Source organism: Hemitrygon akajei, chromosome 5 (genome assembly GCF_048418815.1).
Source record: "Hemitrygon akajei chromosome 5, sHemAka1.3, whole genome shotgun sequence".
Taxonomy (NCBI): Eukaryota; Metazoa; Chordata; class Chondrichthyes; order Myliobatiformes; family Dasyatidae; genus Hemitrygon; species Hemitrygon akajei.
Window position 1 is genome coordinate 152,984,120 of NC_133128.1, and position 12,498 is coordinate 152,996,617.

Genomic DNA, 12,498 nt, shown 5'->3' on the forward strand with positions numbered 1-12,498 from the left:
TATTGCTGTCGGAATGAGGTGCTATCATATCCAGTCATTTCTTTTAAATGCAGATTGCAAGCAGTATTCTGAAGGTGCTGGTGCAAATTTAGCACCCTGCCTTCATTTGAAATAGATGCTTTATGGTTTCATAAGAGTTGAATTGCTGTTTCCCTATTGTTTTAGTTTGCTTCAGCAGAGTTGCCGTAAACCAAAACGGCATCAGTGCAAGATTCAAGATTCAAGAATGTTTATTGTCATTCTTCAGTACTCGAGAGAAAATGCGAATGAAATGATTGTTACTCCAGATCCAATGCAGCATAAAAAACAAAATAAGCATTAAAACACAATAAAAGCAATCCTGTACTTTACAATACAATGTACAAGTAATTGCTGAGTGTGGCCTTATATACCGGTACATAAGATTAGTTTTGTAGTCTGGGAAAAAGATACACATTCAGGACAACAAATACTTTTTCAGGTCTCTAGTTTCTTTGTCTGTTTTGGGTGTTTAATGCAGAAAGAGAGTATCAAAATAAAAACAACAAAATGATTCCAGCTGTTACAATCTCAGCTTAATTTCAGTATCAACTAGTTACATTCAGTATGAAAAATAAAACAAAATATACAAAACCAATACAGTAGTGGCAATTCTAAAAAAAACAATACAACCAACATTAGAATCCCACCAACCCTGTACCTTATATACAACATCAAAAACATAAATAAATACATCTCATCTTAACCAAGAGGGATACTCACTTTGGCACACATGTGCTTAACTTCCAAACATGTATAGGCTAGACCCTGAAACGAATTCTCCTCGCTCTCTCTATGTGAGCAGAGATGAACACATTCACATTACTCTGTTACATTCACATTCAGTCAAGAACCATTAAAGTAAGGCAAAAATAAACTTTTACAATATATTGCCTTGTAGTTAAATTGCTAAAAAGACTAACCTACTAGGCCAATAAGGAACTTCAAACAACCATGCGATCCAGTGTCGATAATTCTAAAACACCCACATGTAAAACATATCAAATTACCAATATTCTAGATTTACAAGCAAGAGTAAATGAATTTACGTGAATATCATCAAATATTATTCACCTTTCCTCCCCATACGACCAAATACTCGATGTTCATTCTAAAACATTGGAACTTTTCTTTCTATTTTGCACGTACATAATGACGTCACCATTTTCTCTGAAAGGCACAGGCAGCTATTTTAGCATTACCAAGGTGAACACATTTTGACAATAAAAACTAATATTCAACAGTCACCTGGTTACATTAGTTTATATACGTAGACTGATTGTATGATCAGTGATGCATGGGGGGGAATGAAGGGTGCTGAGGGGCCGTGGAGAGGAGTGGCTGATGTAAATGTAATGGTGGTGAGGGGTGGTGAAGTGGGTTAATGGTTGGAGGCATTGCTCAGCCTGACAGCTTGGGGAAGTACGGTAATTTTTTTGGGTAGGATCCTTTGTGATATTGCTGCCCTTTCTTTGATACCTCTGTGTATATATTTCCTTGAGGGTGGGTAGGTGGGTGCCGGTGATGCGCTGGGAAGTTTAAACTACCCGTTGTAGATCCCTCCTGTCTACCGCAGTGCAGCATGCATACCTCACAGAGCATGTCAGGACGCTCTCAAAAGTGCATCTATAGAAGTGCATCTGATCTAGTATCTTTCCATTTGTTCTGATAGATAATATTTTGAGCTGGCTGTGGTTCATGCTGCCGAGATTCATTGGTTATACAGCCACTCTCAGGTCATATAAAATTACTGGAAGACTATTTTAAAAAGTAATGAATGGACTTTAGGAAAAATAAATTCTCAGTCCGATATCCACCATGCAGAACCATTTTCACAGAATTGACGTAAGAACATTGACAAACCAGATACGTATCTAGGGTCATCCATGCATGCGCTATGCTGAATTGACAATGTATGATGTAAAATGTAACCTTTTTGCATCAACATAATGAAATATATATTTTGTACAAATCCTCTTACTGTAAAAGAGATGTATGTTAAAACTGGAAAGTACACTAATGTCAAACATATAAAGCTTCAAGGGCAATAATAAATTTAGTCTTTATGTAGGAGAATTCTGAAACTACAGGTAAATGGTTAAGTATTTAAATGCTTTTCCTTCATCTACTCTACAGTGGACACATTAACCTCGTTATTTAAAGTAAATCAATGCTTCTGTTAAAAAATGTTTCAGGGATCCTAAATCAATTTGCTGAGCTGAAGTTACTTCTCGCTGTACATCTTCTGCAGCCAGTTTGCTTTCAATGGAGAAATTTGACTTCTGACAATTTATTATAACTTTTTGTAAGATCAGTTAAAATCAAAACTCCTTCCTATAAAATAAAAAAAACATCTTGCCAAACAGATCCACGTTTATTCAGTAAGATGTTAATAGACCATCTCAACTCTTCTGTCAATCTTCTTTATTCAAACATACTTTAGCTTAGCTGTATTCACATCGATAAAGAATATTACATTGTTTGCCAGCAATTAGAGTTGAAATTTTGTTTATATTGATGTATAAATAACCACACCTTGATGTGTGGCTTGAATCAAGAAATAAATACAAATTTAGATCCATGGTTCAAAGTGATTTAAACTTTTAAAAGTGCAATACACATTTTGAACTTGGCTACAGATTAAAATGTAGTGTTTGTTAGTGGTTCATGTTGAATTGCACTGACGTTTACAACATTGGCTGCATTTTGCTGGATAAAATCATGTGATTTTTGTGTAATACAGTAATACATCATCACAACATCAAAACGTACACTTCTTTACTTGAAAATATGATCATGACAAATAAATTTACATCACCGTCTCATCGCATCAACTCCACTGATCATCCTTTTGAATATCTAAACCTTTCAGATTAGCTCAATTAGCAATAAATTTTTATGATCCCAATATTTTCCTGTGAATGATAGCCAGTACATTCTCTTCATTAGATCAGTCTGCTTGTTTCTGAGTTATACTCTTGTTTCTTTCAAAAATGATTGGGCTCACTTTTATGCAGTATCTTTTGTACCAACATTTAAAAAGAAGAATATAAATGGTGCATAATGTATGTAAGTACAGCTTTGCTTTACAATAAGTTTACAATAAGTTAAAAATGATTAACCTGATAGACTTGCAGGTTACTTAAAATCACAAATGGCTCTTGCCCTGAGTGACGCAACCTGAACGTTTTTTTTGCAGTTGGACGCACACAGTAAACAGTAACTTAGAGTAGAATGGATGTTACATCAAGTACTATGCACCCCAGTGTCAAAGATGAAATTAGAAAGATGCAGTATGCAGGTTTTGTCCCTGTCCTGTAAATGATAGCAGTCAGTTCCAAGTTCAGTGAAATTAAACATTTTGCCAAACCAATGCACAGAACTAAATTTCATGAGGTTAGTGCATTGCTATTAAAATTCTTGGTCTTTTTTTTTATATATATATATATATTACATCCTTCAAACAAAATAGATTTTGGGAGATGGGGGAGAAGTTAGGACTATTATTTGCTATCTTGGTCGTGTATTAAAGGAGACAATAATAAATGGTGTAATTATACATTTTGATTTAAATATGTGTTCCTTCTTGTGCATCAATTGTGCAAAAGTATCGCCCATTTTCAGCAGGGGAGGGTGAAGTAAGGCTTGGCATTAATCGCAGCCCCAGAGGTCGCCCGAGTTACTTGTTACTTGTTTGTACACAGCACAGGCGTTGTACACCTGGCGATGTGACTATAACCTAAATCCAGTATTTACAGTGAAGGTGGTGGTTAATTGTCAGGGTATTACCACAATAATGTAAATAACTATCTGAATTGCTGCCACACCTTAAAAGGATGCCAGCAAACCAAACCTCCACAATAGTAATATGCAAGAAGCCCTCTGCCCACCCACTATTCCCTACACCGCCTCTGCATCTGATTATAGAAACTGTTATTTTACAGATGCCAGTTGGTGTTCATTGAAGAGCAGTTTGAGGCATTCAATGTTGGTTAAATATTCCTATTGCTTCTGCACTGAACACTCCAAGCTTTCTAAAATGGAAACTGTCAAAACAAAAATGACCTGAACATGAAAAGGTTGACCTTCAGATAGTGTAAAGTCAATATTGGATTGCCCAGTGACATTCTACAGTTGCTCGAGCTGCCAGCCGTGGTCTTTCAGTTTAAGAATACTTCATTTTGGCTAGCCCAGTTTTACAGATTTAGTTGGCAAAAAGTGAACAATATATCATTTGTCTTCATCTCTAGCTTATTCACCAAATCATAAGAAAGTTAAATGCATCTTCTCCCAGAACAATTCCACTAATTAAAGGTCTTGCTCCTGAGTAAACTTAAATACACAGAGGTCGCTGGTCAAGTAACTTGAAGAGGAGAATTTTTCAGATTCCCTGCCCTGACCCGGGCTGCCACGCAGACTTTATCAGTAGCTAAGCCGACAGTATAGGATGTATCATTAGCTATTCATGGAATTTTGATCCCGCTGGAATTAGCAAATCAATTTGAACTAAACAAATAACGTGAAAGGGAAAGATTTTGTTGATTATGGTGAAGTCAGATTGGTGGTAACTGACCATACAGCAAGCGTTTGTATTATTATTTATTGAGCGGTTTTCAGCTCAGGAGTATTTGATATCTGCCAAAAAAAAGACAAAGCCCTTTAACTATTGTCCTGGGACTAACCAGGTGCTGTTGTCAATACTATACGTTACTCACCCTGTGTATGTATGTGTATATATACCCTGAATGTATTAAGTATAATTTCATGTTGATCCTGAAACTTACTGTTAACTTCTGTAATGCTGTAATGCCCTCCTGAGGCCCTCATTTGTAAATAAGGGTGAGCTTATAGGACTAATACCTTTTCTTAACACTGCAGGAAGATGAGAATTAAAGTTTGGGTAAAGGGCAGCTTTGCTTTATTCAGCCATTCCCTTCTATTGCTTTGATCTCCCTCCCTTTACCAGGGCTACTCCAGTCTTGATTCCCCGAGATTGCCTAACAAAAGTTGATAGCATGTTTAGAGCAGCCCCAAGCACAGACATACTATAATGACTTGAATGGCCTGTTCAGCATATCTCCAGGGAGGTGAAGGACATGATGGGAACAGAGTTATCTTGTAATTATTTTTATTGGCAAGTTACAGATGGGAAATGATTCATCCTGTTACCTTTTCAGCTCAGGAGAATTGCATAATAAATAGAAATAATGAAATAGTTTATCAACATTAAACTGCAGAAAACTATACGAGTCCCAATGAACTTTCAAGAACAAAGGCACCATTGATAAAAAGAAACATTTAGTATTTGCTCGTTTTTAATCATTAACATCAAAAATCACCAACAGAATTCAAAGTAGAGAATTCCAGACTTACATCACCCTATGTGTGATAAAAAATGTACATTATGTTCCAAGTAGTGTCTTATATTGTTCATCTTTCCAAACTGTGCTAACTTTTTGACTATGGTGCAGGAGCTGGAAAAAATGTGCTTCTGGTCCTGTGGGGGCGGGGATATCCATATTTTAACACTTTTCTTCATTTTGAAATATACTCTTTTGTTTTTCATTTTTTCCATCTATTTGGTAAGTGACACAAGTTAAAGATTATATTTATTTTCTATTCACTGTATTCTCAAAGACCTTCTCTTCCACATGCTCTCAGTTTGTTTCTTGAGTCCCCAGTGGGAAGATAGATTTGTAGTGTTGGTCAAAGAAATGAGATACCGCAGTTTAGTTGGAATCACTTCTGAAGGTGGCACAGGATGGACATAGGGAGAGAAGTTCACATTTGGTCTCACATAACTCCTGACTTGGAAATATATCACCACCTATTTATAATCATTGGGTCTCAATCCTGGAATTCACCTCCCCTCTCCCACTGTGTGGGAACTGCAGTGGTTCAAGGTGGCAGGAACATCAGCACTTTCTCAAGAGGAAATAGGGATAGGCAATAAATGATGCCAACGATGTCCAAGAGATAACTAGACAGTGCCACAGATAATTGAGTTTTAACCTCCTGTGCAATCCAGCTGGAATTTGCATTTTCTTCCTGTGACCATATGGGTTTCTTCCTGGTGCGCTGGTTTAGATGTGCCGGTTTGTTGATTAATTGACCACTGTAAGTTACCCCGAGTGTGTAGCTAAGTGGTAGAATCTGGAGTAAGTTGATCGGGAAGTGGAGAGAATCAAATGGGATTAGTATGGGAATAGAGCAAGATGTGTACGGGCTGTCTGGCATGGACACAGTGCTGCTTTCTGTGCAGTCAGACGAGGACTGAAAACAGTGCTAAGCACGTCTGTAATACACAGTAATATTCTTGCATCACACATTTGTTCTGTTGAAGTAAAGTGAATCAGATGTAGTGATGAATGCACAAAGGACAGCTGATACTAACACATGCATGTATAGAGCTGGGGACCAAAAAGGAATTTCTCCAGATAATGTCTTATACACTCAGTGGCCAGTTTATTAGGTATCTTGAACCAGAGGGGATAACTTCATTCAACTTCACTTGCCCCATCACTGAAATGTTCCCATATCCTATGGACTCACTTTCAAGGACTCTTTATCTCATGTTCTTGATGTTTACTGCTTACTTACTTGTTATTATTATTATTTCCATTTTTCCTCCTTATTTTTGTATTTGCTCCATTGGCTGTCCACCCTGTTGGGTGCAGTCTTTCATTGATTCTATTATGGTTATTGGATTTATTGAGTATGCCCACAAGAAAATGAATCTCAGGGTTGATATGGTGATATATATGGACTTAGAAAATAAATTTACTTTGAACTTTGAACCAGTCTGGCCATGGTCCTCTGACCTCTCTCATTAACAAGGTGCTTCCATCCACAGAACTGCCCCTCACTGGATTTTTTTTTGTCTTTCGCACTATTCTCTGTAAAATATAGAGACTGTTGTGTATGAAAATCCCAAGAGATCAGCAGTTTCTGAGATACTCGAACCACCCCATCTGGCACCAACAATCATTCCCTGCTCAAAATCACTTGGATCACATTTCTTCCCCATTTTAATGTTTGGTCTGATCAACTACTGAACCTGTTGGCCATGTCTGCATGCTTTTATGTATTGAGTTGCTGCCATGTGATTGGCAGTTTAGGTATTTGCATAAGTGAGCAAGTGTACAGGTGCATCTAGTAATGTGGCCATTGAGTGTATTTGTTCATTGACACACCAAGAAGATTTACACTTAGTCGGGAAAATCTGTGATGCAAAGAAACGTATGTTAGAACTGTCCCATTGGCTGTTCAAAATATTTTCATTTCCATGTCCTCTCTGACCTATCAGTGCCTGCCTTTTTGCAATATTTATAGTTAACATAATAACCATTTAATTATGGAAAAAGATAAGGCTTCACTTGAGATCTATGCTTAGCCTTTATTAATACAAAATATCCAAGCTGAAGGTTTCAGTGGGGATAGGGAAAGCTGAAGCATTCAGCGCTACAGGTATCCCTGACAGCTGTGGAGTTTCATTCAGTCACTCCTGACAGCACTTGGCAAGTTTCCTTCCTGTTTGGACCCAATACCACTTCAAGAAGGTACATCACAGAATGTCATGTTGCAGACTGATGCACTTCAATACACTTTATGTGGATGTTGGTTTTCATTAAGTCCTTCTGCAGCTGAGTCAAGACTTCCCAACCAGAACCAGCCACACAATTCTGGCAAAAATATTCATGAAAATCACTAAATATTGGGCTCAATATTGATTATGGATGTGAACACAATCAAGCTTCTACCCAAATGTAAGTGGCATGTCTGACAGACTGATAAAGAATTTCCATATAATTTTTTTTTGATTTACTACTTCCACCACCGAGACTTCATTAAACGCTGTGTACAGCAAGAAAGTCAGCGCAGCCAGCAACGTGATTTCTGAGCCTGCATTATTTCCCCTTCTCAAGCACAATAATCCTCAGGTTCAGGAGTTTCCAGCCATTTTCTATGTAATGGAGCCTTACCGTTAACTAAGAGGTCTCTGGACCCTAGGTTGGGAACCCTTGCTCACTGTTTAACACAATCAATCCTACAGTTCTGATCAAAAAGCTCCAGAGCCTGGGCATCTGTACCTCCCTCTGCACTCTTTATGCTTATTGTGTTTTTTATGCTGTATCCAATCCGGAGTATAATCATTTCCCTCTCCTTTACACTCGGGTACTGAAGAATGATAATAATCAGAATCAGAATTCAGATTCAGAATCTGAATCAGGTTTAATATCATTGGCATTTTTTGTGAAATTTGTTGTCTTTGTGGCAGCGGTACAATGCAATACAGGAAAAAATGTGAATTACTGTAAGTATATATGTTAAATAGGTAAATTAAATAAATAGTGCAAAATAGAAATAAAAAAGTGGTGAAGTGTGTTCATGGGTTCAATGTCCATTTGGAAATCTGATGGCAGAGGGAACAAAGCTGTTCCTGAATTGCTGAGTGTCTGTGTTTAGGCTTCTATTCCTCCTTCCTGATGGTAACAATGAGAACAAGGCATGGCCTACATGATCTGGGTCCTTAATGATGGATGCTGCCTTCTTTTGAGGCATCGCTCCTTGAGGATGTCCTGGATCCTATGGAGGCTCGTGCCCTGATGGAGCTGACTGAGTTTATAACTCTCTGCAGCTTAGTTCAATCCTGTACACTAGTCCTCCCCACCACCCCATACCAGACGATCATGCAACCAGTTAAAATGCAACAGTAGATATTGCAAGTGTCTTTAGTGACATACCAAATCTCCTCAAACTCCTAATGAAATGTAACTGGTGTCATGCAGTTGCATCAATATGTTAGGTCCAAGATAGATTCTCAGAGATATTGACACCCAGGAACTTGAAGTTGTTTACTCTTTCTACTTCTAATCCTTTTATGAGGATTGGTGTGTGTTCCCTCACCCTACCCTTTTCAAAGTCCACAATCAGTTCTTTGGTCTTACTGATGTTGAGTGCACGGTTGTTGCTGCGACACCACTCAACTAGCTGATATATCTCACTCCTGTACCCCCTTTCATCACCATCTGAAATCCTGCCAACAATGATTGTATCATCAGCAAATTTATAGATTGCTTTTGAGCTATGCATAGTCACACCGTCATGGGTGTAGAGAGTAGGACAGTGGGCTAAACACACATCCCTGAGGTGTGCCTGTGCTGACAATCAACACAATGTGACAATGTGAATACTTGCGTGCTCGCCGTGTCATCATGTGTGAGCAGAGTGTACAGCAGTGGGCTCAGCACACAGCCCTGAGGGACACCTGTGTTGAGGACGATGGAGAGGGGGCCCAGTGTGGGTGGTAGCAAGCTGCAGATGTAGTCCTTGACCAGCCTCTCAAAGCATTTGCTTATTATTGAGGTGAGTACAACAGGACACCAGTTGTTCAGACATGTTACCTTGGTCTTTTTAGGTGCAGGAACAATGGTGGATGTTCTGAAGCAGGAGGGCACTCTACACCGAGGGAGGGAGGGATTAAAAATGTCTGTAAACACACCTGCCAGTTGTGCAGCACACACTCAGATTTGGCAACGTAGCAGGTACAGCAATTGCACTCGTGAATATGCATGGATCAGCTAATTATTATTTCATTGTGATGGTATTTAACTCCATTCTTTTTGTGGTAGTGCTTGTCATGACTTGAGCAAAGCACAGCAATGTTTCGCTGCCTGCTTGCATTCGGCCTTGCCTGAGAAATTGGACTGTCGATTCAACTAACTCTGAAGACTAGTAGTATTCGCTTTATATTTAGTTATTCCATTCAGCCACAGTGTTGGCTTCATTTTCCATTTGAGAGTTTCAGTTAACGACCCTGTTTGGCCTAGTGTTGATTGTTTTCTTTTCCCTTTAACTCTGTTCACTTTAAAGTCAATGAACTATCGACCCACTTCAGTGTCTCTCACTCCATACTTGGGCTATATCCAAACGTAGTGATATGCGATATAACACATACTAGAATAAACCACTTACAAATTTATTTTTCTGCAAAATATGATCTTGCTATCTGCAAGAAATAACTTTGGTACTTTTGTTATACGTGCAAGGAAACATTTCTGCAAAAAGCAACCTTTGCACTTAATGAATACATTAATGAGGAATGACACAAAATACTTCGACCACTGCTTTATATCAAAACTACAGGTAACTAAAAATCTGTTAGAGGCAGATATAAAGTGCAGGTAATTTATAAATAGATGAGTGGCGACGTGCTCTGCAAACAGACATGCAGAAAGCACCAGATAATATGATAAGAGTAGTTTAAGTTTCAATTAAAGGGTTGGCAAAATACAGTTAGAATGAAGCAATGAAGATAACTTTCAATACAGAAATAAGCAGCTTCAGTCATGATTGCTTGCATATGAGTTGGTTTTGGACACCTTCATCTTTGCTTTACTTAACCTAAAGTGTAATAGTTGCAGCCCAGCAAATGCAGTGTAATTACTTGTTTCTTCAAAATGCATTTTCTTGGCAGAGAATGGACATCGCCTCCCCTCCATGAATTCTATCTATACTTCTCATTGTCTCGGTAAAGTAGCCGATATAATCAAAGACCCCAACCCATCCTAGACATTCTCTCCTCCCCCTCCCACTGGGTAGAAGATACAAAAGCTCAAAAGTGCATATCACCAGGCTCAAGGACATGTTCTATCTTGCTGCTATAAGACTATCGAATGGTCCCCTAGTATGAAAACTGGGACTCCTGACCTCACAATCTACCTTGCTATGGTCTTAAGCTTTGATGTCTGCCTGCACTGCACTTTCTCTGTAACTATAACACTCTATTCTGCATTGCGTTATTGGTTGCTCTTGTACTATCTCAAACACTGATGTGATGAAACAATTGGTACGGATGGCATACAAATAAGTTTTACACTGAACCCCAGAACATGTGACAATCAACTTACCTATAACAAATTGGACTATCTCCTAGCACACTTCAGTCATGCTTGCTGAAAAGGCAGTTCTCTTGTGCATGTCTGTTCTTCTTGCCCAATGAAAGCCCTGTCCAGAATTTCTGGAGGAGTTCAGAAGGCGGTACTGAAGCTGGTTGCAATCACCACAAGGTCCTGGAAGAAAGGGCCACAGTTTAGGACTCTCTCACTACTGTACACTAACTAGATGGAACCCGTGTGAAATTCCTGTCAACTGGCTGGTTGAGTGTTTTACATAAAAGATAACAGTGAACATTTAAGTAATTAGAATAATAAGGCTTGTGACAAAATTATTGACATGAATGCTCTGCATTACATGTATCTGAATTTTTAAAGAATTAAATAAAAACATGTTAAGACCATAAGACCATAAGATATAGGAGCAGAAGTAGGCCATTTGGCCCATCGGGTCTGCTCCGCTATTCAATCATGGGCTGATCCAATTCTTCCAGTCATCCCCACTCCCCTGCATTCACCCCATGCTCTTTGATACCCTGGCTAATCAAGAACCTATCTATCTCTGCTTTAAATGCACCCAATGACTTGGCCTCCACAGCCACTCATGGCAACAAATTCCACAGATTTACCACCCTCTAAGTAAAGTACTTTCTCTGCATCTCTGTTCTAAATGGATATCCTACTATCCTGAAGTCGTGCCCTCTTGTCCTAGAATCCCCTACCATTGGAAATAACTCTGCCATATCTAATCTGTTCAGGCTCTTTAACATTTGCAATGTTTCTATGAGATCCCCCCCTCATTCTCCTGAACTCCAGGGAATACAGCCCAAGAGCTACCAGATGTTCCTCATACGGTAACCCTTTCATTCCTGGAATCATTCTCGTGAATCTTCCTGAACCCTCTTCAATGTCAGTGTATCCTTTCTAAAATAAGAAGCCCAAAATTGCACACAATACTCCAAGTGTGGTCTCATGAGTGCTTTATAGAGCCTCAACATCACATTCCTGTTCTTATATTCTATACCTCTAGAAATGAATGCTAACATTGCATTCACCTTCTTCACCACCGACTCAATCTTGGAGGTTAACCTTTAGGGTATCCTGCACAAGGACTCCCATGTCCCTTTGCATCTCTGCATTTTGAGTTCTCTCCTCATATAAATAATAGTCTGCCCATTTATTTCTTCCACGAAAGTGCATGTCCATACACTTTCCAACATTGTACTTCATTTGCCACTTTACCCATTCCCCTAAACTATCTAAATCTCTCTGCAGGCTCTCTGTTTTCGCAATACTACCTGCTTCTCCACTTACCTTTGTATCATCAGCAAATTTAGCCACAAATCCATTAATCCCATAGTCCAAATCATTTACATACATCGTAAAAAGCAGCTGTCCCAACGCCGACCCCTATGGAACTCCACTGGTAACCAGCAGCCAGCCAGAATAGGATCTCTTTATTCTCACTCTCTGTTTTCTGTCAACCAGCCAATGCTCCACCCATGCTGGTAACTCCCCTGTAATTCCATGGGCTCTTATCTTTCTAAGCAGCCTCATGTGCGACACCTTGTCAAAGGCCTCCTGA

At 38.9% G+C, this 12,498-nt stretch overlaps 1 long non-coding RNA gene across 2 annotated transcripts in view; it reads right to left on the reverse strand.

Moving 5' to 3' along the window:
• Positions 1-12,498, reverse strand: part of LOC140728337 (uncharacterized) — a 176,519-nt gene that overhangs the window by 102,180 nt on the left and 61,841 nt on the right. For both annotated transcript variants that reach the window (XR_012099052.1, XR_012099053.1), the window contains exon 2: positions 10,929-11,090. This is a non-coding gene — a long non-coding RNA (uncharacterized lncRNA). The remainder of the gene's footprint in view (positions 1-10,928; positions 11,091-12,498) is intronic.